Here is a 27891-nt window from a genome sequence, read left to right on the forward strand (position 1 = left end):
CAAACTCACCATAAGGTAAGATTCTTGAAAAAAACACCCCAGTGTCTTTCCAGATCACTCAATCATAATGAGATTGTCACAGGCCTACTTCTGTACCTCATAAGCCAAGAGGAGGGATGCAAATGGAAAAGGCCAGTGAGGGTGAACACAAGCTTTACATTTTTACTTAAGTGACCACAACTCTCTTACATGGTTATTTTAACACACAAAGAAAATCCTTTCTAAAGGCTACCCACCCTGCCAGCAGTGGAAGAGAGAAAGCAATTTGCTGTTCTGAGCTGTCACTGGCTTGACTTCCCTTTGATTCCTAAATCCAGAGAAAATTAATTTAGCCAGATGATGGCTCTGCAGAGTGTCTCTTGTGCACGTGCAGGTTGCAGGACCAGAACAGGAAGAGAGACACATCCTCCTAGGACTGCCTTTTATGAACAGATTCCCCATTGCCTGCTGGCCAATCACAGAGCTTCCTAGAATCACTGGGATTGACTAATATCAGCTGTCCTAAAAAAGAAAGGAAACTTCTATTGTTTTTCTTCCCTTCTATTATGATATTCCAAGAAACTAACAACCACCATTGTCCTTCGCATCAGTGGCACTAGCGCTTCAGCTGACAAGCGAACATGTGCTTACCGGGTGTTGAGACGGATTGATGCTAGTGGAATTACTTAGCACATAGGCTGACTTGGAAGGACTTCTAATTAGCAACCCCTCAAATGCCAGCAAAATGTTGCTATTTTCCAGCAGTTGCTAATACACAGAAGGCAGTTTTGTGAGGGTGCAGACAAGAAATAAACCAATGGGACGGCGAGCGGGCTGCAGACCAGATGCTGGGGCTTTCTATGCAGAATGAGGGCACTGGAGGCACACAGGGCTGCACCATACCTCCCTCTTCACGCTCTGGGAGCTGGGGCCCAGAATGTCCCATTGCTTCCTTCCCTGCATGCAATCGCCCAGCAAGGTGCAGCCTGGAGAGTGCATGGGGAGGTACTGCGCAGCCCCAGCATCAGAGTGCAGCCCATCTCCCCGCTGCTGCCCTGTCCACAGCCCCTTTCTTTGTGGTTCCTGTGCATGAGCAGGTTTGCCAGGCTGCAACCCTAGAAGGAATTGCTGGGACGGGATGAGCACCTGCTCCAGGCAGGTTTGCAGGGCCACAGCCAGGGAAAGCACATCCCAGCACCTCTTTCCTGGCTGCTGCCTCACAAACCTGCCTGCAGGTGGGAGCTTCCTTCCAAAAAAAAAAAAAGTTGCTATTAAGCAGCATTTCATTGTTAATATTCAAATTCCATTAACACATTGATGTTACTGGTATGGGATTGGTTCCCTTTAACTGGAAGTTGCTAATATCAGGATTGCTATTAAGCAGAATCTACTGTAATACATTTATAGATAAAGAAGACCACAGCTGCATCCCCAGGAGTTTGTCTAATGATGAGCAGGCCTCAAAACAAACAGAGGCTCTTTTGGTTTCAGATAAGCCCCTAACAGTTTGAAAATTAAGTTGTAAAGAGATCCAAACTTCTCAGGGTTGCTGAACTGAGATGGAGGAGGAGGAGAAGGACCTTGGAGTATTGGTTGACCACAGGATGACTATGAGCCACCGAAGTGATATGGCGGTGAAAAAAGCTAATGCGGTCTTGGGATGCATCAGGCGAGGTATTTCCGGTAGAGATAAGGAGGTGTTAGTACCGTTATACAAGGCACTGGTGAGACCTCATCTGGAATACTGTGTGCAGTTCTGGTCTCCCATGTTTAAGAAGGATGAATTCAAATTGGAACAGGTACAGAGAAGGGCTACTAGGATGATCTGAGGAATGGAAAACCTGTCTTATGAAAGGAGACTCAAGGAGCTTGGCTTGTTTAGCCTAACTAAAAGAAGGTTGAGGGGAGGTATGATTGCTCTCTATAAATATATCAGAGGGATAAATACCAGAGAGGGAGAGGAATTATTTAAGCTCAGTATCAATGTGGACACAAGAACAAATGGATATAAACTGGTCATCGGGAAGTTTAGACTTGAAATTAGATGAAGGTTTCTAACCAATAGAGGAGTGAAATTTTGGAGTAGCCTTCCAAGGGAAGCAGTGGGGGCAAAAGACATATCTGGCTTTAAGATTAAACTCGATAAGTTTATGGAGGAGATGGTATGATGGGGTAACATGATTTTGGTAATTAATTGATCTTTAACTATTCATGGTAAATAGGACCAATGGCCTGAGATGGGATATTAGATGGAGTGGAATCTGAGTTACTACAGAGAATTCTTTCCTGAGTATCTGGCTGGTGAATCTTGCCCACATGCTGAGGGTTCAGCTGATCGCCATATTTGGGGTCGGAAAGGAATTTTCCTCCAGGGAAGATTGGAAGAGGCCCTGGGGGTTTTTCGCCTTCCTCTGTAGCATGGGGCACGGGTCACTTGCTGGAGGATTCTCTGCACCTTGAAGTCTTTAAATCATGATTTAAGCACTTCAGTAACTCAGACATAGGTGAGAGGTTTATTGCAGGAGTGAGTGGGTGAGATTCTGTGGCCTGCATTGTGCAGGAGGTCAAACTAGATGATCATAATGGTCCCTTCTGACCTTGATATCTATGAGTCTATGAGAAATAATTATATACTCTAGTCCCAGTCGAAGTGAAAATAATGTTAACTCTTTTTGGCTTACTTTGAAAATGTTGCTTCTGTTCCTGGATAGAACCAGCAAATGCAGAGGAATATGGAAATGAAAGTATGTGTCTGTGTAAATTATGCCATTTTCCATTTCAAATATTAGGTTCCTTCTAGGACAAAGGTTTGAACTGAATTTTATTTCACCATATATGAATAGACTCACCTACCCATCCCCAGCATGTCTGATACTAATGAGTTCTGTGGGCAGGAATTTCAGCTCAGCCAAAAGGAATCAAAGATTGCTGGAGGCAAAGATTTTTGTCAGATAAATCTCTTGAGCTACTGCTTAGTGATATTTGGGCTATTTCCCCAAATAGGTAAAACAGCCTGTGTCTAGAAATCAATTTGTTCCTATATGCCAGTAGCCAAAGTACAGGTTAAGCAGATGTAAACTGCTCTTACAGTTTTTCAGGCACTTGTTGACTATCTCCTTTCATAAGAATTTTTTGTAAGGGACAATCTACCCATTAATAATAAATGTAATATCATGAAAAGCTCATTTGTTATAGAGCCAAGGTATATAGTGCTTTCTTAAGGGAAGAAACAAACACCATAGGCTTAAACTTTCTAGTACCAGCTTCTCACCATGTATAGTATATATAGAGTAAGGTACTCTATGAGAGATGATAAATGATCTTTTGATCAGAATGGAAACAGGGAACTCCACGCAAGAATGTGAAGTTAAAAGAGACACAACTGTAGTTACCTCCTATATGTAGGAATGATAAAGATTAGTGATATTTTGGGAAAATATATATACATGGTGGACAGTGAGGGCCAGGACAGCTGGACTCAGTCTAACAATGAACTTAAGTGTGTGCTGAACTCTTCTGTCTTGAGCATGTGCAAGTGTGCTCATTGTGAGCTTTTTTGCAGAAAAGCCAGAATTTTTCCCAATTTAATTGACTTTACTTCTGTTTATTTCCAAGTGTCAAAGTAATCACCGGTATCCTTTTTAAAAACAAGAACCAAATGTCCTGTAAAAGAAAGACAGAAATATACACTAAACCACTCCTAATTATGAACTCAATTTCTTTAGTTTTGCAAAATAACTGACATAATTTTGACAAAGCAACCTAATTCTTATTTATTATTTTAATGTGTTTTTTTTTAACTAGTGGAAATAATGACATTCCAAAGCAATGAATTCCCCATTTCTTCAATCAGGTGACCAAGCTCACAGAAGTAATCTATTATTCTTCATTTAGAAAATTAGAGTGTTCCAAATATGTCATCATCTCCACAAGCTCTTTCTTTGGGTATTTATATTTTCATTACAGTGGCATTCTACTTGTTGGGGGGGGTCACCAAACCGCATGCCATGTAATAATATAGCTCACAGTAGGCTAAATTCACTATCTGATGAAAAATTTTTCAAGATAGCATCTCCTACTTTATGAGTGACTTTTGTTGTGGCTAGGGGTGTGGCCTTAATATGGGGTAAATCATCCCATATGAAAGGCAGTCAGAATGATTTCATAATTTAGATGAGGCTCTAGTTTGCATGGCAGATGTTAATCCTAATCCTTTGAGTCATATCTCCTACTCTCATTTATTGGAGGTGCCCAGGAGAGATCTGTAATACCCAGCTTTCTCTACTTCTGAGTATTTATCTAAAGACATCCCTGATCTACATTAGAGTTTTTACCCAGTGATGCAGCTTCAAACTCTTAGTCTCAACATGGTGGAAAACTAGGGTAAACCCCACTGGTGCAAATCATAATTTACATCACTGCAACACATCTAGGCTAGTGGCTACACCAGTGCAAGCCCTAACAGTGGCTAATATTGCCATTGTAGATAAGCTCTAAACCGGAAGATCCCATTGAATGATTACTCGTTCCATCAAGTCAGTTCATTAATATATGTTTTGCACTATTGATCACTTCAGAAACTCATCAGATTTATAAAGAAAGTCATGCTAAATGGGAAATTAAAATAAATGTATTTTGGTGATTTTATTACATGGTTTTCCCATTGAAAAAGGACTTTTGTGAATGGTTCAGCAGCCAAGAAAACGAACTCAGGAGTTCACCGGTTTAGTCCACATTTCTGGGACATCAATAATAGACAGATCTCTTCCCCTTTAAAATAAAGAATGGTTAAAATATCATTAAACGTTCAGCCTGTTCCTATAGCTCATGTTTAAATAAAACTGTCATTGACGTAAAGGAGACTTTTGTCTGATTACAGATGGCAGGTTTGAGGCCTTCATTTTGAACTCTAACCTAGACCAGTGACAAATGCTCTGGATTGATGTGACTTTTCAGAATTCCAGCTGTAGGCTAAGGAAAACATTTTTACATATCTAGATTGCTGATTACTGGATTTCCCTTCTCTGAACTGTGTTACAGGTGGGTGCAGTTTGAGAGAGAGACTGGGGGAATGGAAATTGAAAAAATGTGGGGGCTTTTCTGAGAGAGGCATATTGCCAGGTGTAGAACACAGAGAGAGAGGGGCTGTTGTGAAGGGGCTCTGGCTGCATGGAACATTTTATTGGATTTTGCCAATCGGGTTTACATCTCAGATTTGGCAACACCTAATTCTGCAATATATAATAGAGCTTCAATGAAGCTATGTTGATTGTCACAAGTTGATGAGCTGATGGCAATTAGAACACAAGAGCGGCCATATAGGGTCAGACCAAAGGTCCATCTAGCCCAGTATCCTGTCTTCCGACAGTGGCCAATGCCAGGTGCCCCAAAGGCAATTAATACATCCCTTGTCACTCATTCCCAGCTTCTGACAAACAGCGGCTAGAGTCACCACCCCTGCCCAATACGATGAAAATTAGACCTCATCCCACCCCAAATTTTTCCAAAATCCTACAAGTACATATGTCTCTCTGTCAAAGCATTAATCCTATCTATTGACATTTTTGGATTGCCTCTTTAACTACATGTTGATTATATGATTTCTATTGTACAGCACAAGGTGACTGTTCAGAAAATTATATGGCAACATTTTAGGAAGCAAGAAACACTGAGAACTTTTCCAGTGTGAGTTTTTACTCAGTTAACATAATTGCAACATTTTCACAAAAAATCAGGTGTTACCAATTTAAGAGTCATTGAATTTTGGGTGAAAATCTGCTATGACATTATATTAGCTGTTACATTATGAACAGTGGCTCTAAGGTGAAGGCAGACTATAATTACAGTATCAATGCTGAACTTTGATTTCCACCAAATCCATTAATAAAGCATTCAGAGTTCATTTCCTGTTGATTGCAGTCTTCTCTTCATATAATCCAATTTGACTGTAGAATTAGGCATTTCAGTAACGGATGCATGGCATGAGTTCTTGGTAAATGCCAATGAAATCAATCATCTACACTTTCTATGAAGAATTTATGCATATGAGCACTTTGTAAACATGACATTTAATGGTAAAAAACACAAAAAGCCATTATTGTCAATGCCAAGTATTGAAATATCATAAGTCACGCCCCTCAAAACAATAAGATTTTTTAAAATAATACATTTTGGGTTCTTTTTATTTCCTTTCAAACTTTTGAGTTAGGGTTCACATTTTCAAGACTTTCTCTGCAACCTTGAAAGCTAGAAACTTACTTTTAAAAAAGCTGAAATTCTCATGTAATCATGTGATTCCAGAAGCCAAATAATCTGAGACCCATAGAATCACAAGAGCCAAAATGGTCAGGGATGCAACCCCATGTTCTGGATGTCCCTAAGCCTCTGACTGCCAGCTGCTGGGACCGGACAACAGGAGATGGATCACTCAATAATTGCTCTGTTCTGTTCATTCCATTTGGAGCATCTGGAATTGGACACTATCGGAAGACAAGATACTGGGCTAGATGGACTGTTGGTCTGACTCAGTATGGCCATTCTTATGTTCTTATGCTGGCAACACTGTATGTTTTCTATATAACATCTATCAAGGTTCCGCCCCCACTCTGAACTCTAGGGTACAGATGTGGGGACCTGCATGAAAACCTCCCAAGCTTACCTTCACCAGCTTAGGTTAAAACTTCCCCAAGGTACAAATTAATTTTATCCCTTGTCCCTGGATCTCCACTGCCACCACCAAACTCTAACTGGGTTTACTGGGAAACGTCGTTTGGACACGTCTTTCCCCCCAAAATCCTCCCAACCCTTGCACCCCACTTCCTGGGAAAGGCTTGGTAAAAATCCTCACCAATTTGCATAGTTGACCACAGACCCAAACCCTTGGATCTGAGAACAATGAAAAAGCATTCAGTTTTCTTACAAGAAGACTTTTAATAGAAGTAAAGAAATCCCCTCTGTAAAATCAGGATGGTAGATACCTTACAGGGTAATTAGATTCAAAACATAGAGAATCCCTCTAGGCAAAACCTTAAGTTACAAAAAAGACACACAAACAGGAATAGTCATTCTATTCAGCACAGTTCTTTTCTCAGCCATTTAAAGAAATCATAATCTAACACATATCTAGCTAGACTATTTACTAAAAGTTCTAAGACTCCATTCCTGGTCTATCCCCGGCAAAAGCAGCACACAGACAGACACAGACCCTTTGTTTCTCTCCCTTCTCCCAGCTTTTGAAAGTATCTTGTCTCCTCATTGGTCATTTTGGTCAGATGCCAGTGAGGTTATCCTAGCTTCTTAACCCTTTACAGGTGAGAGGATTTTTCCTCTGGTCAGGAGGGATTTTAAAGGGGTTTACCCTTCCCTTTATATTTATGACAACATCCAAAAGTGTTTTGAGGAACATAGAAAATGCCAAACCAGAGCATGTCAGTGATACTCAATACAAACTTGTCTTTCAACCACAATGTCAAATAAGGAATCAATTCAAAATCAAGCTATCAGAGAAAATCAATGTAGAGTTAATTACCAGAGAATGTTCTCTGACTGATTAACTCTTGCTACGCTGATACATATGTACAGTGCGCATTACACACACAGGGTTTGGGGAAACTGAACATTTGCCATTGAGTAGGCACAGTACATCTGGGGAGATTCAGTGCTGCAGCTTATCCACTTTGGCACTGTAGTAAATTTGACCATTTTAGATGTAGGCTCACAGAACTGCGTGGGCAGCAGTAGTACATGCAGAGCCTGAATTACTTCTCTCTGAGAAAATGGGTGTTGTACTTTTATTCTCTTCCCCAACGCCTTTCCACTCACTCAAGGATTAGGTATTTGTCTAAACTACTACCTTTCCAGCACTTCAGTGAAACTATCCACTTCATCCTGAGTGGTCCCTCGAAATATGTGTTAACTTCTTATGCTGAAAAATCTGTTCCACACTGCATTTAATTGTGACACTCTGTTTCCCAGACCTGAAGAAGAGCTCTGTGTAAGCTCAAAATCTTGTCTCTCTCACCAACAGAAGCTGATCCAATAAAAGATATTACTTCATCCACGTTGAATCTTTGAAACTAACCAGTCAGTTTTGCTTCTACTCAGAACATGTGGCAGACACATATTCATTTCACTTTGAGGCTTGGGAAAGCTCTGAGCAGCCTAGAAGAGCCTAGAAGAGCAGCCTAGAAGAGTGCAAATTATTTGAAGGAGAAGATAAAATGGGGAAGTCTCTCTCTTTTACATCAATCAGAAGGATGGGATTTGGGCCATACAGTTTGAGAGGAGAGAATCTGAGAGAGGGAGGATCGTCTATTAGACAATAGTTGGGGTGGGAGAAGAAAAGAGAATCCAGCATGTCCAAAAGCATAGCCACACCTCAGCAATGATGTAGTAGTACAACAAAACCCACCATTTCCCCTTCCCAAGAAATAGCTAAACACTGACACTTTCACAGAGAATACAAAATATAGCCTTAAGAAAGTATGATGATATACACAGAAATTAGGTATTGTAAGTTGTATGGCATTACACGTATAATAACGGTAGAATATATTTTGTATTAATACTGAATTTCATTTTTATCCTGTATTGAGGAATATTGGGATATACACAGTACTTCATCTGCCAATTTACAACTAGATAGCTTTTTGTGCTCAGTAGGGGGGGAAGGTCATCTTTTACAAATATTCAGTTCAAAGACCTGAAGTTACCAGGTTCAAGTAATCTCCATCAAACATGAAGAAATGCCTGGTTTGATGAAAGCAAGAATAAGAAATTATATTGGGGCCCTTTGCTGGAAAACTGTAAAGGTCATATTTTCACACCTTGAGAAAACAATGCTTTGTCTTGTAATTTGATATTGATTTATTTGCCGAACAACAAATTATATGGGGTACAAAAATTATAATATAAATTCTTTATTTCATCCAGTTGTTACGCCACCTACTCCATTTTTGAAACAAACAAACAAACAAACAAACAAAAACTTTCTACAATGAAGTATCTAGTTAATTGTCATCAGGTATCATGATGAATTCAGAGAAAATTGAATCATGAAAGTGCAATACAAAGCTTGATCCAACTCTCACTGACGTGAAATAGGGGTGTTAGCACTGATTTTAATAGGAGCTGAATCAGACTCATATAGAGAAGGATTCTAACTAGATAACATTATCAAACATCTAGCAAAAAATAAAAGCAATTTGATTTTTCTTTTGAAAGTAAAAATATATATGAATATTAATATTTCACATATAACACCGAAGGTACAGTATGGAGACAAATATTTTGTTTTAACAATTTTTGTCATCCCTCATCTATCATTAAGATTTGAGATAACAAAATCAAAAGTCAACTGGTTCAATCTTTGGGATGGGTCAAACGTGTAAGGTCAGATCTTCAAAAATGCTCAGCACCCACAGTTGGACTGATTTTTTTCAGAAATGCTCAGCACTCACCAGTCCTGTTTACCTCAGAGGAGTCACTCCCTCAGAGTCAAACTGACTGCTGCTAATTCTCCTGACTACACAGAATATGCTCAATTAATCAGGAAACCAGAGCCATTGCTATGTGAATGTCATAACCTATCACAATCAAACAACCCTACTCTAAATTGCACCTTGAATGTCATGAAAAAAACAAACCACCACAACATTTTGTGATCATCCTTTTTGTTTATTTTTTTAATCGTATAGTTAGATGCGCTTTGTGAATTAGAAAACAGGAAATTCTGTGAGATCACGTTATTGATTATTTTGTACAAGAGCTAATGTAACAATATCTAAAACTATTTTGCATTCCTGTAGTCAGAGTCCAAAATGTTATGGTACATACCAATGAGTTAGTGGCTGAGCCAAAAATAGAAGCTGGATCTTCTGACACTCTGTCCTGTATTTCAACTTCATGGTCCGCCTTTCCCCTTCCTATAATAGAAAATAGAAAACAGGAAGATGTCTGATTATGGATTGACGAACAAACCCTTTGGCTTCTAGTTGTGAAAATGTTGTGACAACAGAATCCTAACTCCACAGAAGCCACACAGAATTAACACCTGTGTAAAATGTCATGAATTTTGTTCAATCGCTTTCATGATATCCAAATGGTTTGATCGGGTTTAGTCTTTTAGGCCATTATTGCTTTTAGCATCCAGTACTGTTCTATATAGGCAAACACAGTAAGTGAGGCTGCAGAGTACATCAGATTTAAACCAAAACAATAAATAAATAAAATAAGACAACAACAAAAAGCAAACAAAGAAACAAAAAAACCCAACCTAATAGGCCACGTAAACCCTTCTGTCATGGTCCTCAACAAGAGTTGAATCTCCATACACTTCCATAATATGGACTGAAGGTAGTGTGCCCAGAGACAGGCAAGATAGAACTCCATTCAGTGCAAAAAGGGGGGAAATCTTTATTGCAGTTAGAAGCATCCACAGTGAAATTTATAGGCAATGAGCTCCACCAGGTAAGGGTGGAGAATTTATAGCCTCATAACCACTGTTAAGCCATTTAATAAATCATGCATCTATCTAACCTCCCTTCCCTAATCTTCTAGGAAACCAGTTTACTCTTGCCCTGCATCTTCACTCTTTTCCATTCTTTCAAACTGGTTTCCAAAATATTTATGAAATATTTTCATTTCAACCAAACCTACTCTTTAATACATTGAAAACCTTGCAATGTTTATGCATATAAGGGAGCAAGCATTCTTTTAGATAAATGATTTTGCCCTGTTCTATTCCCTGTGTAGATTAAATTGTTTGATTGTATGGATATTTATATAGAGCTGAGCCGAATGCCCAGGGGCTGCCAGGAGTACTAGTACATCCCAATTGGAACATGACATTGGATTTTTTTTTTCACTAAACATTTAAAACAATCCGTGAGTTGAGAATAATTCCATACCTCACTGCTGGATAGATCAAACAGATGCTGCAAAATGTCTGGATATTTTAAAGGACTATTAATATTCCTCTAGGGGGTAAGTCTACACTGCACACTTCTTGTGGTGATGTATAATGTACATACATGTGAACCACCCCCAGCATGGGTATAAATAGTGTAGACTGCAAGGCACAGCTTAGGCAAGTAAAGACATGCTTGAAGGGTATAGATACTCTACAGGGTTCTCTACTTGTCCAAGCTGTGCCTCCCCTTCTACACCGCTATTTATTGCAGTGTACTGTTCTATTTCATCCCCACTGCTGGAGCCTGCCCCTCACAGGAAAAAACTCCGGCAGCAGGGAAAGGCTCTGGTATTCTATTATTGTTTAACAGCGCGATAGATTGCGATTCATTTTTTTAAATTGCGATAAATGCTTTTAATTGCTTGACAGCGCTAGAGCAAAGACATAGTGTTTCCCTGCTTCATATCCTCCCTCCCCCCTTTCCTTGCCTCACTGAAAGACTCTGGCAGTGTGGAGCTACTGAATCTTTTCCCTGCTGCCTTGCCTCTGCCAGAGCCTTTCACTGGTACGTGTAGCTACAAACCACGGAGAGGATGGAGCCTGCTTCTCAGTACATATATAGTGTAAGTGTAGCCTAGGTGTTCCTGCCCACATCTAACCATTCAGACCAGAGACAAAGACAAGCTAGGGATTTGAGAAATGTGGCTTTGATTCCTGGACCTCTGGATACATCACACTCAGCTTCATCCTGGGCCAGATCTTGTGAAGAGCAGAGCAACTTTCTCCTTTGTGCCCTCACTAAAACCATGGGAAGTTTAAGAAAGTGGGGCGGGGGGAGAGGGGGAGTTCAGCAGCTCCCTTATGCTTAGGGTTGCCAATTTTAGTTGAACATATGCCTGGAGGTTTTATCGTGACAATCTTTAATTAAAGATTAATCTTTAATTCCTGGAGACTCTAGGACAATCTTGGAGGATAGGCAACCCTACTTTTTCTCTGTACCACAGTTTTCTGCCTCTGCAAAATGTGGGAAGTAATTATTTATTGACACCACAGGTACTAAGGCTTCATTGGTCTGCATTTATATTATGTTTTGAGATCCTACAGTTTTGATCTAGCCCAACACTTACACACGTGCTTACTTTTACTACTGCATGTAGTCCCAGGCTACACAGCATAGTAAAGTTAAACACGTACATCAGTGTTTGCAAGATCAAGGCCTAAGATGAAAGGCACTGTGGAAGTCCAAATTATTAATAGCAGTTCTGAGGGAAGGAGATGGTAAGAACAGATTTTTATTTTAGTTGTGTTTTTCCTGAGTTTTTGATACTCTTACAAACAATAAAATAAAATAAAAATAATAATAATAAAGCAATGCTGAATTTCTCAGCAGAAAGGCATTGTTGTACAATGTCTCAATCAGGGCAGAAGAAAACAATTGGCATACACAAGCTGTGCTTTTTGAAAGGAACATACAGTATTATGTACAATAGAATGTGTGGTTTTATTATTGACATGTTTTATTCAATTTCCTCCCACTGAGAACATATTTTTATACCCTAAAACCTAGTATCTCTAGGGAGAAGAGGGATGGATTGCTACTTTTTTGTTTCAGTTAAGAGAAAACCTTTCATATTATATCATATACCATGCCAGATTAGAAAGCAAAAACAAAGCTAGACAATATACCAGATAGAAGAAAAATAACATTCATTAATATATAATGGTCAGGAAAGAGAAAACTATTAGTGCTTTTAAAATGAACTCATCCGTATAACTGTGCAAAGATGTTACTGTTTGGGCAACTGTCAAAAAATAAACTGATTTTTTTGAAGAGTGAAATGTTTGTCATTTTTTTCGGTGCCAAAACACTTGTTTAGCCAGTGAAAGCTTCCATGTCAGCACAATAAAGATGCTACCTCCATAATCACTAGTGCACAGTGCAGTGCTTAGAGAGAGTGGCTTGGCTAATAATGGAAAGGGGCTATAATGTTCAAAATTTCAAAATGCAAAAAGAAAAACCCAAAGGAAATTCTTGATTGCTTGTTCTGAAAGTACTTAGGAATTAGAATAAATTGCAGGGACAGCCTGAGGAATCAATGTGAAATTTCAAGTGGACCCAGAAGTTTACAAAATATTTCAAGTTTTACTGTGAGAATTTTAGTCCATAAAAAAATGGTGGCTTGTGTATGCATTTGTCAACCACAGAATGGTACTACTCTCTGTATGTAAAGTTTAAACACATGCAAAAGCCTTTATGAGGTTTTTGTGTGTGTTTTGGAGCTTTATTTAAACTCAGTGTAATTCCACCACATCCTCTCACATCACAAATCCACATTGAACAGGCACTTCCTTTTCCTCCTCCTGTACCCTCTCATCCTTCCGTACATTTGGCCCTCCCCTTATCCCTTCCTCCACCCTCTCTCATCATGACCTCCACCCCAACAATCCCCAACCCTCCAGCCTCAGACCCATTCCTACTTTCAGTCCTCCCTTCCCCTTATCTTGCGGCTTTAGAATGCCAATCAATGTCTAGGAAAATCACTGTCATCCACTGTGGTTTCATTTCCTATTTTCTCCACCTCCTGGCTCTCACAGAAATCTGGATTTCTCCCACTGATCCTGCCTCAGTGGCTGCTTTCTTGGAGAGACCTTTCTTTTTCCCCACTCTCCTCCCCTGTAAAACATGAAATATTTTGTGAAAATCTGGGGGACTTCTCAGAAGTTACATCCATGTTTCTCCTATTTCATTTCATGTAGTTGAATCTTTCTGTAGCAGATAATAAATTCACACCAAATTCAGACAGTGTAAGCAGGCTCATCTCCCATTGACTTCACTGGGAATTGCTCAAACAAGGGGAAAATTTGATTTTAAAGTACCATTAGCTCAGTATTTGTTTCAAAAGGTATGGGTGAATATTCAGGTTGGTGCTTATTTTATTTTATTTAGTTTGCTCATCCCTAAGGGGAGAAGCCTACATTACAAAAAGTGCATCGTGGACTAGTGCATGTGTGTATATCAGAGACTTGTGTAAATATAATCACAGTTTGGGTCACAAACAAGGGTGTGGATACTTAAAAAAATATGGACTTAAACCCTTGTTTTATTTGCAGCTCATTCTAATTATACTCTTTACTATTTTGTTGATGTTATGTAGATGGATGTTTAATGCCCTTGGACTCCTTGGAAAAGAAGTCAGATTCTTTATTTAAATTACACTATTTTCCAAATTGAGCTTTTTATCTTTTTAAATTAAGTCTTCAAAGTTTAGTACTAATCATACTTAGCACTTACACAGCATTGCATGTCTTGTCTTCATAGTGCGCTGCAAACTTAATTAATCCTTGCCACTCCTCAGTGTGGTAGTTAAGTATTATCTCGATTAGAGACACAAAATAGTGTATCACAAAACGGTGCAGTAGTATCTTTTAGTGGACCAATGTCTGTTGATGAGAGACACAAGCTATTGAGCTTACACAGCTTTGAATAAGCTCAAAAGGTTGTACCAGCCCCAGTGAAGTCAATGGAAAAGACTCCCCTTGACATCAGCACAAGCAGAATTTCACCCATTGGGCTAGATTCACAAGGGGTCCCAGGTGCCACTTTATATACTTACATCTAACATTTAGGCACCACTGGCATTCACAACAGTACCATTCAAACTTTCTGCTGCTAAAGTCTCCCAGGAACTGAAATTTCTGCTGCTGGGCATGCACAACCACCTAAGTCCTGACACCATCAAGCAATGTGCTGTATAACTCTTATTAGGATTCAAAAAATAGTCATTCCTCCACCAATCTGAGCATGTTTAACCCACACTAAAGCCAGGATGGTGATGCCCCTTTTGGTGGTTAGCTTGGTGCTTAGAATACTCACCTGAGAATCCCTTCTACAATGAATATTTATGTATACAGCTAGCTTTCAAAAGAATATCCAGATTTTGTCTCCAAATTTCTGTTAGTGAATGAGCTTATGTCACATAATGTAAACAAAGTTTATTGCATCACAATGGCAGAATATTATGGCAATAAAATCAGAGAACCCAGGTCACTTGAATTTAGATTGAAAATCTAAAATAAAACAAAACTGCACCCATCACGTGTCTCTAACATTCTGGGACCAAGACAGCTACAACAATACTGTATACTATCTTCATTACATCATTTTGCAAATGTAGAATCTGAGGCACATTGATCTTAAGTGATTTGCCCAAGGCCACAGTGAGAGAGTCTTTCATGTGAAATTTAGCAGTAGCATTACCCATAGGTATTGCTAGCTAGTTTACAGTCAGTATTTACTGTAAGTAAATGTGTTTACTGTACAAGGATTCAATGTCAATTTCTGTAGCAATCTCTAGCTATTCTTATTCACATAGCTACAGTGTCAACACACCTTATCTTCACTGTTAGTGTGCAGAACTATTAATTAATGTATCCACTTGCTATTATTTCCTGTGGAGATAATGGTTTCTGAATACAACAGTGCAGTGTGAGAATTTGCATCCATGCACTACAATTTTAATGTACTGCTAGGGTGGGAAACAAAACAAAAACAGTGCTTGTCACCATTGTAGAGATGGCCTATATTTATACAGTACTCCACTAGTTGTACTGTATATTGGAGAAAAATAACCTCTGGTCTATATTACCAAATAGTTCTGAAAGAAGCTCAGTTAAAACAATTTTGGGGTGCTGTTTTGGAGAGATAGCTAAGCAGGCTGGGAAACAGCAGTAGAAAAGGGAACCCAGGTTGGCAGGTATCTATTTTGCTGCACTGGTCATGCAAGCAGAGTGCCTGCAGCTACAGTGTTGCTACTTTCCACAATTTTATTGAAAATCTCATGGTATGTAGGGTTTTTCTTAGAAGTCCCAGCTTCTGGAGTCATGTGATTACATGAGAATTTCAGCTGTCATTTCACTAAGGCTATGTCTACGCTGGACACTTCTTTCAGCAGTGTGTAGAGTATGTACTCAGGTACCCTGCAAGCACAGGCTTAGCTAACAGTGTAGATGATGAGGCATAACTTAGGCGACTAGAGTATGGACACACCTGAAGGTATGTACGTACCCTACTTGGCTCTCTACTCACTGAAGCCATGCCTTCCAGTCTACACTGATATTTTTAGCTACATAGTGTCCTGCTGCCTCTCAGCAGCCGGGGCCTTTCCCTGCCTCAGGAGAAGCCTCTGTCACCAAGGGGAAGGCTCTGGTGGGGGAGGCAGCCAGGAAAGGCTGTCAACTCCCTTCTGCTAGAGTCCTTCTGTGTCTGAGGGAAATAACTCTGGGAGCTCCTCTTGCTAGACCTCTTTCCTGCCAAAGGTAAAGACTCCGGCAGCAGGGAATTGCTCTGCTATCTCCTAGCTGCTGGAGCCTTTTCCCAGCCCAGGTAAAGACTCTGGCAGCAGGGAAAGGCTCTACCATGGGAAAGCTGTTGAAGACCTTTCCCCGCTGCCAGAACATTTCACTGACATGCGTAGCTACACACTGCAGCATGGACACAGCCTGTTTTCCATTGCAGCATTGAAAATGGAGTGTAGTGTAGATGTAGCCTAAAAGTAAGTTTCTAGCTCTCATTGTTGTGGAGCAAAGCTGGGAAACAGGAACCCTAAAGCCTCAAATGCCAGAAGGAAAATTAAGAAGAAACCAGAATTAGTATTTTTAACCAGCCCCATTATGTTTAAGTCTATCTCATGATTATTGAATGCTTGAGATTGGTCAGGCTGCAGCTGCCTGTTGGCTCCACAGTGCAGTGGAAATGCAGTCCAAGAAAAGAGCTCCAGTACTGGCTGAGGAGTGCTGGCTCTGCAATATGAAAGGGTTGCAATGCATTGGGAGTGTTGCAACCTATTGATCTCAGCTGTCCCCATTGCCTCACTTTAGCAGCTTTAGCAGGATAAAAAGTTACTGAATATTGGAGAGAGAAGCACAAAATGTTTTTGGGTCCATGCATACTCCTGGGGTTGATCCAACTCCACTGAATGACTAAATGAATGTGTTTGATAAATGCTGGGTATTTCACAATAAAAAACAAACAAACAAAACCCCCTGATCATAGTGTTAATAGGAATGGGACTTTTAATTTAAGGTCATACTGAGAAGTTAGAGGAAGCTCTTTGTTTTAGTACATTTATTTATTGTCATTATAGTGACACAAAAGAAAGGCAAAGATAAATCAGATACTCTGCTGTTACTATCCTGGCTCTCCCGGGGTATTGTGCAATAGTTTGTTAAATATGATCTAGCATAAATGGATGTCTTTAGGCAGGAGGGATACTGGAATGGTCCATCAAAGCATTTCCATAGTCCTAGTCGTGTCCTCAGGGCTATGTATTGCCACACGCTCTCCACTACACATTGCTGATTACTGTTCAACCAGCAACCACTCTTCCACTGCTGTTAGAGAACTTTCTAAGTTCTGCATATAATTATGAGACAACTCCATCCTGTGTAGTGCGTGCAGCCCATGTTTTCTCTTTACAAGAGATGAAGGCCTCGGGAGTAGTTGTAGATAGATACTTCTCATGCCTACATTTGACTTTTCCAGTCCAAAACTGTGCCTTAGCACAGCTCAGTTGATCCAACAGATCAGACGCTCTTGGTAAACTCCCAGCCCCAGTGAAGTCAATGGAAAAGACTCCCCTTGACATCAGCACAAGCAGAATTTCACCCATTGGGCTAGATTCACAAGGGGTGCCCAGGTGCCACTTTATGTACTTATCTAACATTTAGGCACCACTGGCATTCACAACAGTACCATTCAAACTTTCTGCTGCTAAAGTCTCCCAGGAACTGAAATTTCTGCTGCTGGGCATGCACAACCACCTAAGTCCTGACACCATCAAGCAATGTGCTGTATAACTCTTATTAGGATTCAAAAAATAGTCATTCCTCCACCAATCTGAGCATGTTTAACCCACACTAAAACCAGGATGGTGGTGCCCCTTTTGGTGGTTAGCTTGGTGCTTAGAATACTCACCTGAGAACCCCTTCTACAATGCATATTTATTTATACAGCTAGCATTCAAAAGAATATCCAGATTTTGTCTCCAAATTTCTGTTAGTGAATGAGCTTATGTCACACAATGTAAACACAGTTTATTGCATCACAATGGCAGAATATTATGGCAATAAAATCAGAGAACCCAGGTCACTAGAATTTAGATTGAAAATAAAAAATAAAATAAAATAAAATAAAAAATAAATAAAACTCCTGCCATCCCATTCAGCAATTTTGGGGTCAATTGATCATTTCTTTAGCACACTCAATGTTGGCTTAGTCAAAACAGTGGAATAGGCTAGGTAATGAAACAGCAAATAAATTGTTGAAGTTAGTATTGTAGTCTAAGAGGAGATACCATAGCATTGCAGTTCCAACTAATTAGTAAATTGTGGGCAAGACTGTGTTTCTGTGCAATACTTACAAAATTGCAATCTTTGCATTTTGGACTAATGTCAGTTTGCCTATTTCCTAAATTACTCTGAAAATCCTGATCAGATATCTCTGATCAAAATTCATTTCCCAAGAAAGACTTAAGGTCATGCCAAACATTAAGTTAGAGACTTGGAGTTGGGAAGAAAGTGTTTAATTAGGCGACTGTGCACTAAATCAAACAGTAAACTATTTAAATGAGTATTGTTTGGAGCACTCTTGCAGATTTACAAATGACAATGTTGAGTGAAAGCTTTGATAAGATTTGACATGCAAGGCAGATGTCACAGGCTAACCTCTAGCCCTCATAAACTGTGGCTCAGGAATAGATAATTGACGTTCATGGTCGTAAATAATAAACTGCAGATAGAGTACTGAGATGTTTTAAAGGATAATGGACAAGGGACAACAATAATTCAACCAATGCAGATAAATAATGTATGTCTTCAAAAAGAAAAGATATGAAGACAAGTGGTGGGTATGCCATTCTATAAGAAATTAAAGAGTCAAAGTCAAGTATGCATAGCCTATAAACATGAATGATGAGAAATAAAATAAATGAAAGTCATATTTCATTAAATATGAGCTGGCAAGAGGTGTCAGCCCCAGCTTTTGTCTCAAAGGTGCATTTGAAATAAAAAAAGATAAACTTTGTTTGGCTTAGGCTTACTGAGTCAAAAGGGAATCAAATAAGCTATATTCTCAATTTAAAAAGAAGAATTAATGACACTAGTTATTTTAAACATCTAAGACATTATGAATGTCATCTGAACTGAATCAAGAAAGACAAATAGAAGAATAATATCTGTCAAATATGAATGAGCGAGAGAAACTGCTAACAGAGGGGGACATTTATTAATTATGCCATTTTGAGCTTTGGAGAGGCACAGCTACTTCTGTGAAAAATGATAAAATTTCCAGGACCCAATTTGGTGCTTGAAATAGGCAGCCTATCATTAGAGCCCTGTGTGGATACAAATGTGTATCTGCAGCTGACCGGCAAACATGATGTATGGTTATAAAGTGAATATCCACAGATTTGCAGGGCTCTAGATTAAAATTTTGATCTGCATCCATCCACGATTGGCAAACATGGTCCATGGATATCTGCAGATGTGCAGAGCTCTACCTTTCAAACAGAAACATACCCCATGCATAACCAGGCATCTAATATCACCCAGCCATGAACCTTGTTCTATTCTTTTATCTATTTAAGAGCTTGTCAATACTACCCCACAGTTCAGACCACAGGAGTGTAAATAGCAGGCACTAAAGTGCTGAGCTGTGACTCCCCTATATGGACACTGTGGGCATGAACCAAAAGGTTCCTAGTTCACATTAATGTAGTCCTCTAAATGCTAATGCTAACTAGGAAGGTTTTAGACTGGAGAGTCACAGTGCAGCACGTTGGTGCACGCTGCTATTCACACCCCCAGAGTCCGACCTTCAGGGAAGTACAGACATAGCCTGAGGCATTTATGTGGTCCCCATCACTGTAGTGTCTGAGCAACTCACAATCTCTATTAGATTTATCCTTATAACTCCCCTATGAGTTAGGGAAGTGTGATTACCATTAAGTTACAGCTGGGAAACTGAGGCACAGAGACACTAGAGACTTTGTCTACATGGGAAAGTTCCACTGGTTTAACTGAAATCTGTTTTTAAAACAGTGGAGTAGCCTGGCCCAAATCCCTTTGAGGACACTTGTTTCAGCTTGGCAGAGACTCACTTCAGTTTAACTTAAACCTGTTCCAAATTCACTTAATCTAAACTGGAAAAAGCTACTCCTACACACAAATAATTTATTTTCCTTAGAAGAGGTAGGTACATCCTGGTGTAAGCGCTCCATAATACTTGCGACACTTTGCTCAGGTCACCAGAATTGTGAGCCACTCCGTTACCGCTCTGCCTCAGCAAAAGTGAGCTCTGCTGCTGCAGCTCCCTGATACACCAATTTGTCTACCTCACTAGCAAACTTCTCAGGATTCTGCTAGTCCATAGCTTGCCTTGCCAGTAACAATCAGTGAACGCCAATTACCAAGTTCTCTAGAGATATCTTTCTGCAGTATCCAGTCACTCTTACTCAACTCTCGCAGAAGTTATCAAGTTTGCGGCCTCCAATGAGACAGTTCACACACCAGGCTGTTAGTTTTCGGAGGATTCTACCCTTCAGTTTAACACACAGCCCTGAGATGGTTTTGTAATAAAGGAAGAATAAGTTTGTTAACAAAGAACAGATATTTAAGGATAATAGGAATAGAATTCACATAAATAGCTACAAGTAAAATAAAACCAAACTAAATACACTTTACAACTGACTAAAACTTTACTTCAGCAAATTACAATCTTTGTGTAAATAGGTTTCTCACCTACAGTCAGTTCCCAAAGACTTCAAACCCTGCATCCCCTCCCCCCGCCTCAGTTCAAGGATCCAACTTTCTCAGATTAAAAGAGCTCTGGTCTCTTGTCCATACAGCGAAGGATAACAAAATGGCTTTTTGCCTCGGCTTATATCTTCGCAAAGTTCATTGATCCTGTTTGAAGAGGGCACATGGTTTCCTGCTCCCCCTAATTCCATTCTTTATTTTTTTTTTCAAATTGAAATTAAAAAAGCCAGTTAAGCAGACATATAATCCCATGCACCGGAGGCTGGAGTCACCATCCTTCATGGAGATTCAGAGGCTATCTTCCCCCACTTGCTCGCCGGATGGCTTTGTTTACCATACATTTAATGTCCTTTTTGTCTCCCTTTGTTTAGTTTACACGTGAAACACAGTCAAGCCAGCAAATCAACATTCTTTTGTCTATGGCAGGCTGGGTATATGCACTGCCTGTTAAACACATTTAGGAACATGTTTTCAGCACGCTCCTATAGTTCTTTATTCCTCACCTGTATATACGTTACCGATAATTCAATGATCAGCGTATTACCAGTTTACATTCACACCTTACACAACACCTTTTATATACAGATTATGACAACAGAGAGTTGGAGCAATGAGTGTGTCAGGCCTGATGAGAGTACGATGTGCCACTGGGCTTGGAGGGGCTCCCTGGACCATTGAACTGCAAAGACAGCTAAAGTTCTGTAAACAGCATCAAAAATGAAACTTGCTAGACATTTTGGTTTTTTGTTTGTTTGTTTGGGATTTTTTGGTAAAAAATTGAAATATGTCCATGGTTGAATACTGCGTGCAGATGTGGTCGCCCCTACTCAAAAAAGATGTATTGGAATTGGAAAAGGTTCCAAAAAGGGCAACAAAAATTATTACGGGTATAGAACAGCTTCCGTATGAGGAGAGATTAATAAGACTGGGACTTTTCAGCTTGGAAAAGAGGTGACGAAGGGGGGACATGATAGAAGTCTATAAAATCATGAGTAGTATAGAGAAAGTAAATAAGGAAGTGTTATTTACTCCTTCTCATAATACAAGAACAAGGGGCCACCAAATGAAATTAATAAGTAGCCAGTTTAAAACAAACACAAGAAATTATTTTTTTTCACGCAACACACTATCAACCTCTGGAACTCCTTGCCAGAGGGTGTTGTGAAGGCCAGTACTATAATGGGGTTCAAAAGGGAGCTAGATAGATTCATGGAAGATAGGTCCATCAATGGCTATTAGCCAGGATGGGCAGGAATGGTGTCCCTAGCCTCTGTTTGCCAGAAGCTGCGTTTGGGTGACAGGGCATGGATCACTTGATAGCCTGTCTGTTCATTCCCTTTGGGGCACCTGCCATTGGCCATCGTCAGAGGACAGGATACTAGGTTTGATAGACTTTTGGTCTGACCCAGTATGGCCATTCTTATGTTCCTTTTTGATTGGAGGATATTTAATCATTCCAAAGTAGGAATTTCTTTCTTTCTGAATCCTTTATATATTGTATATATGCACATGTGTATGTGTGTGTGTATGTGTAAATGTGTGGAGAATGAGCTATAGGCAATGTTAAAACAGTTTGGTGATCACCTGGGATTTAGTCACATTGCTGCTCACGTGACTAGCTACATGTACTTTCACACTGAAGATAGTGGGCCTGACTCACTATTTTGTCACCTCAATTTAAATCAAAGGCAAAATGGGCCCTTTGGCAGTGGAGGAGGTGGCATATGTGGGCGGGGGGAGAGGGGGGCAAAATTAAATACTAAGTAATTCACAAACTGTAGGCAGAAATAGACTTTGATTAAAAATAAATCCACTGGGGAAGACGGATCAGGACTATCTGTAGCTCCATGGGTATCTATCCCTCTTTATATCACAGGTATGAAGACCATCACTGAGTGTCTAAGAACAGAGTATGATGAAAAATTATAGAGCCAGAAGATTGTGAATGGCTCTTGAGTAGTGGGGAGGGCACAAGAAACCTTTATAGAATCACCGAAATGTAGTACTGGAAGGGATTTTAATACGTCATCTAATCCAGTTCCTTGCACTGAGGCAGGACTAAGTATTATGACCATCCCTGACAGGTGTTTCTCCAACCAGTTCTGAAAAAGTTCCAGTGAAAGATTCCAAAACCGCCCTAGATAAATTGTACCAGTGCTTAACTACCCTTACAGTTAGGAAGCTTTTCCTAATGTGTAACCTAAATCTCCCTTGCTGCAATTTAAACCCATTACTTCTTGTCCTGTCCTCAGTGATTAAGGAGAACAATTTATCACCTTCCTCTTTATAACAACCTTTTATATACTTGAACACTGTTATCATGTCCCCCCTCAGTCTTTTCTTATCCAGACTAAATAAACACAATTTTTCTTCAATCTTTCCTCATAGGTCATGTTTTCTTTAATATTTTTTCTTGCACTCTTCTGGACTTTCTCCCATTTGTACAAATCTTTCCCAAAGTATGATGCCAAGAACTGGATACCATACTCCAGGTGAGGCCTTATCAGTGCTGAGCAGAGTGCCCTGTGCGTATGTGCCGGAGACACCTGTTGTCTCCACACTCAGAGGGAGGTTTATTATTCCAAGTGGGAGGTGATCAAGAAGCCCTACTTTCTTCTCTACTAGTTCTGGGAGATGGATGGTCACCCTGGCACAATCTCTCCCTGAGATTCTAGAGGAAGAAAGGGCTCCACTACACTCCCATCCCAACCTGGACCACTTCATAAATGGCATAATTTGGACAAAATAATAAAAAACAAATTGGTTCCTAGGTCTGATGGTTTCCAGGACTATTATGCTTTAGAGAGAGAGAAAAGGCAAATAAGGCATTTGTCTTTCTTATATTTCAATATTTATTTTATTTTTTATACTGCCATGGATATAAAACATGGTTTGTCATTATTTAAAAAGCCAACATCTTTGCCCCTTTGGAGCTCGAATTCCACATTGTATTAAGAATATAATGAATATAAAATATAAATCTAATATATACACATTAAAACATATATTAAAAAGTGGCAGGTAAGAACAGGGGAGGGGGAAGAGAAATATATTAATGGTCAAAAAGAAGGTCTTCATAGACTGCATGATCCAGAGCCATTTGAAGTCAATGGAAGTCATTCCATAGACTTCAGTGAGTATTAAGTCATGTCTATGCAGATCTTAGATTGACTCATTTAACTTTGCATGTTTATTATAGGATAATCTCTTCTCTTTTCTTTTTTCTTCCCAATTATTACATTAATTTACTTCACTAAAGAACAATATCTTATGATACCTGTGTGCACCCTCTCCCATATACTACTAAACTGAATGAAATGAGATACATACAAAAATTACTGCTTTGTATATTAAATTTTTGATGTGCTGTTTCTGAAAATCTACTACAAAATCACATCACTGCTGCTTCTATAAAACATGTGAGCAGAAAATCAGAAGGACAGTAAGTCATGGCTTTGGTTTTGTTTTGGGGTGGGGTTTTTTTACATGTTTTAAAGTTAATTTCAAATTAGTGAAGATTTTACTTCAAAGATGACTTTTCATTATCTAGACCTTCTGGGCCTTTATTTTGTCCTTTAAGATCCCCCCTTTATTTTTTTCTAATTAACATGATTTATACTTTTATCATTGAAGCAAGCTTAAGGCCTCGGTAATTGAAACAAAAAATAAAAGCAACATGCTTTGCAATAGAGAACTTGGATGCTCTAAATATCATTCATTGCACTGGAAATGCTTCAGCAGAAGCCATGAAAGCAAACTCTTCAGGCTTGAAAGACTATCAGTTAAAGCTATTGTGACCTCATCTGTCACAGTAATATCTCAGTGGCACAAAAACTTCCATCTACATCAGAAATCCATTAGCCAGTGATCCTTAATGGCAGAACTAACATAATGGATGGATGAGCCTTTGCCTGGCTTTCAATATATCCCCTGCTTCCTATTGTAGATGTTGATTTGAAACACTGACAATGCTTGAATGTCTAGGTTTAAAAAATAAAAGCCTCTAAAATTAAACCAAATGAATACACAAATGACAAATGCTAAGATAATGAGAAATGGGGAAAGGGGACTGATTAAAAAGCAGGCAAACAAGAGAATGTATGGTAAGTGTAGTTATTAACCCACGGGAGGGGAGGGGCAGTGCAGACCTGGGGTTGACATCCAGAAGACATCCTAGATGAATCTTGTCTCTGGCAAGCACCACCTCTCCAAGGCCTGACCCTTGTGTACAGGCTGTGAGCATCTGTGGGAATGGGCATTTTTCTCCCTCCCGTCCATTGACTCCATACTGTGGGCTGATGCAGAGGGGTGTTGGGCTATGTCTCTCCACCCTTCCTCTTACCCAACACCACAAACAAATCCTGCATCTTGACAAGGCTTTGACTAAATGACCCTTGTGGTCCCGTCTAACCCTATGGTTGTAGGATTCTAAACCCCCTTTCCGGCATCCTCTTCCCAAGGGGAAGGGGTGGAATGGGGTAGAAGGGACATGTACAAACAGTCCCAGAATGCAGGAAACACAAGAAACATTACCATGAGAAGTAATACACGGAATGAAGGGGGTTTCTTGCACTCACAATCTTGCCCTTAAAACTAACACTACCACTCTACAGCACCAATGACTTATATCATTACCCTAGGCAATGCACTGCATAGGTTATCTTTCATCAGTATCCTAAGAAATTTCCTAGTACTTCATGCTTTCAAAAATGTTGTACAAACACAAAGGGTAGGATGATATTCATCTTAGCAAGGGCGCGCTGGGAGGATGTGATACAAGGAATCTTTTCTTTGCCCCTCTTAACAACAGCTGTTTACAAGAGCTGATAAAAAAAAAGGGAGTAGGGGAAATAAAAACATCCAGCCAGTTGTATAACTGGTAAAAAAACAGAGCAACATTCCGGGAAAAAAATAATTGAAATAGTTTCTGTTTTTCTTTCCCCTAATTTCAAAATGTGTTCAATATTTTTAACTATTGACCAGTTCTGCTTGTTACTGTTACGATCTCTGCATTCAGGAGAGGCATAATGGCTATGAAATTAGACTCCACTAGGTGAATAGCAAAGGTTAGTAGAAGTGACCCTAGCCTTCCTTCCCTTTTGCAGGCCACTAGTTGCTCATGGTGTGGCAGGGTAGTGCATATTTGACGCTTTCAATGAATGTGAGAGTTAATGCTTGACAAGTGTTTCAAAAGACATATGGTGAAATCCAGGCCCCACTGAAATCAGCGACAAAACTCTGACATATTAAGCCAGGATTTTACTAGTAGTGTCTGTCTGAGGGAAAATGCCACCAGGAGCAGTGTTCCCTATACCACTTCCAGTAAGTTCAACAGATGCACAGTCAAGATTTGGCACATTACTAGCACATTATCACTAGAAGATTCATTAAAGAATGGAATTTTAGCCTTATGTTGCTTTTTGTAGTGTGTTTCACAGCCTTGACGTGAGTGTTTTCTTGGTCAGTAGATTTACTGTGATGTTTACAAAAACAAAAGCAGCAAACACATTTTATACCTATTAATATAATGCAGCATATCCATTGAATCGTAGTTCTGTGTACAGGGGGCTTATAGGGCTGAACACTCTGATAATAATTTAAAATAAGGGCACAAGAGAAGAGAAATAAGGGGAAAGAAAACAGAGACCTCAACAAAGTAAAGGCTGGATCCTGTAGACATATATATTTTTTAATATACTTGTGATTAGTCCCATTGGAGACAACAGGAGTTCTCATGTATGTAGAGTTCACCATGGGCATAAGCATTTACAGGTTCAAAACCTAATTCTACATGAATTTTATCTCCTTTATTTTGACTTATTTTAAAAGCCTCCATTCAATTTGTGTGATGGTTATTGATAGATCAATATTTCCAATTTTATACATCACAAAAGACGAAGAATTCCTATCAACTCATGTAAAAATGTTACATTGTTTCTTTGATTGGCTGCAATACCTTTTCCCTATCAGAAAGTCTACTGTGAAACTGTTTCTGGATTTTAAAATGGACTATAAATTGGGTTATACTAAAAATGTTGTTAATCCACTGCAAATAATTTAACTGAATAATTTAGCCCTTCATGAGAATAATTCAGACTGGTTGTGAGTCCTCCAAACTTGTTTCTTTGCAGTTAGTTTGTTTGATTAAAATTTGCTCATGCAAATTATTAGTCTGCTTATATTTTTTCCTGTGAACTGGTCTAGTATTTGTTGTTTATGCTATATTACTGGTCACTTTAATCACGTTTCTGTTCTTAGATTGGCTGATTTAAGCTCTATAAAGTGGATGAATCATTTTTCCTGTTTGTAAATTATTAATGAATACAAGTGATTTTGATTAATGTATTGTGCAGTAAGAAATTGGTTATATCGGGTTTTTTAAAATATACTAGGGATCGGCGGCCAGCACATCCCTTGGCCCACGCCACTTCCCACAGCCCCCATTGGCCTGAAGCGGCGAACCATGGCCAGTGGGAGCTGCGATCGGCCGAACCTGTGGACGCAGCAGCTAAACAAACTGGCCCTGCCCGCCAGGGGGCTCACCCTGGTAGGCCGCATGCCAAAGGTTGCCGATCCCTGAACTATACGTTCTTGCCTCCTTAAAAACTACTTTTTATCTGAGAGAACATAAGAGCTGCCACACTGTGTCAGACCATCATCCATCTTGCCAAGTAGCCTGTCTCTGACAGGGGCCCATACCAGAGCTTTAGGGGGAGTGTACAGAACAGGGCAATTATGGGGTGATCTGCCAATGTTCCACTCCCAGCTTCTGGTAGTCAGAGGGTGAGGGTTGCCCTAAGCATGGGTGCATCCCTGACCGTCTTGGCTGATAGCAGTTGATGGACCTATGTTCCACAAACTTATCCAGTTCTTTTTTGAACCCAGTTATACTTTTGGCCATCACAAGATCCCATGCCAATCCCAGATGCTCAATTTTCCACAAACAGAAATACCTTTAATTAGATGCCAACTGGGATGTAAACACCAACTTTGCCTCAAATGTTTAAATGTATTTTTAAGCGTTACGAAAGAATGCTTAACACTAAAAGAATAAAAAGATAAGGTCCTACTTACATTTTCATATGTAAAGTCATGCTGTATAATACTCATCAGTATGTTTACTGTTTTACATTCTTTCCACAACAAATAATCCTGACAACTTCTGCTTCAGTCGGAAATTACTAAAAATG

At 39.6% G+C, this 27891-nt stretch overlaps 1 long non-coding RNA gene across 1 annotated transcript in view; it reads left to right on the top strand.

Annotated features, from left to right (window-relative positions):
* The first annotated feature begins 9040 nt into the window (after positions 1-9040).
* Positions 9041-27891, top strand: part of LOC122464102 — a 426264-nt gene continuing 407413 nt past the window's right edge. Inside the window, exon 1 of the long non-coding RNA XR_006287978.1 lies at positions 9041-9072. This is a non-coding gene — a long non-coding RNA (uncharacterized LOC122464102). The remainder of the gene's footprint in view (positions 9073-27891) is intronic.

This window comes from Chelonia mydas, chromosome 1 (genome assembly GCF_015237465.2).
Source record: "Chelonia mydas isolate rCheMyd1 chromosome 1, rCheMyd1.pri.v2, whole genome shotgun sequence".
NCBI lineage: Eukaryota > Metazoa > Chordata > Testudines > Cheloniidae > Chelonia > Chelonia mydas.